The following is a 708-nucleotide window of genomic DNA, read 5'->3' on the forward strand; positions in this document are numbered from 1 at the left end:
CCTCATAAATGAAACTGAACTATGCTCTAAAGATGACATGTTGCTTCAAGTATGGAGGCCTGTGATTCGTTAGACCAACCACTGATCTGAAGGGAGGGAACAAAGAAATGTGTTGATAAGGAGCAGCAGTAGGAGGAGTTAGCAGACTGGTGAGTTCAGAAAGAGCTTTGTGGCGTGTGTGTGTGTGTGTGTGTGTGTGTGTGTGTGTGTGTGTGTGTGTGCGTGTGTGTGTGTGTGTGTGTGTGTGTGTGTTTGACTATCTGCTTCAGCTCTACGTTATTCTGCTTCAGCGCTCCTCTGGCTGATCGTCTATTTCATGCTGAGCAGATCCTTTATCAGCAAACGACCACACTCAGCTACCTACCCCTCTTCACAATCCTCAAAAAAAGATGTCAAAAAGTTTCTTTTTGCTCCACCTCCATCTGAAAAGAAAGACAAAAATGAATGTATTGAACAACAGTCTCTGCCTGTGGATAACCTCACCTCCTCATTAGAGACTCTGTCATGTAGATATCAGTGAGGTCTTCACTTCAACAAGAAATTAATGCAGTCAGTACCCTCTATGAAATCTCAACCATCTGCCGACAGTGTGTACAGTCAGCATGGCTGACAGAATACACACTACTGTAGTGTGTTACTTTTTTCAGTACTGTGAAAACAGTAACACAGTTTAGTCGCCATAGTTTCTGAAGCAACTATGGCGACGGT

This window comes from Poecilia latipinna, unplaced genomic scaffold, assembly GCF_001443285.1.
Source record: "Poecilia latipinna isolate Pla-1442-1.1 unplaced genomic scaffold, P_latipinna-1.0 Scaffold5882, whole genome shotgun sequence".
NCBI classification, from domain to species: Eukaryota; Metazoa; Chordata; class Actinopteri; order Cyprinodontiformes; family Poeciliidae; genus Poecilia; species Poecilia latipinna.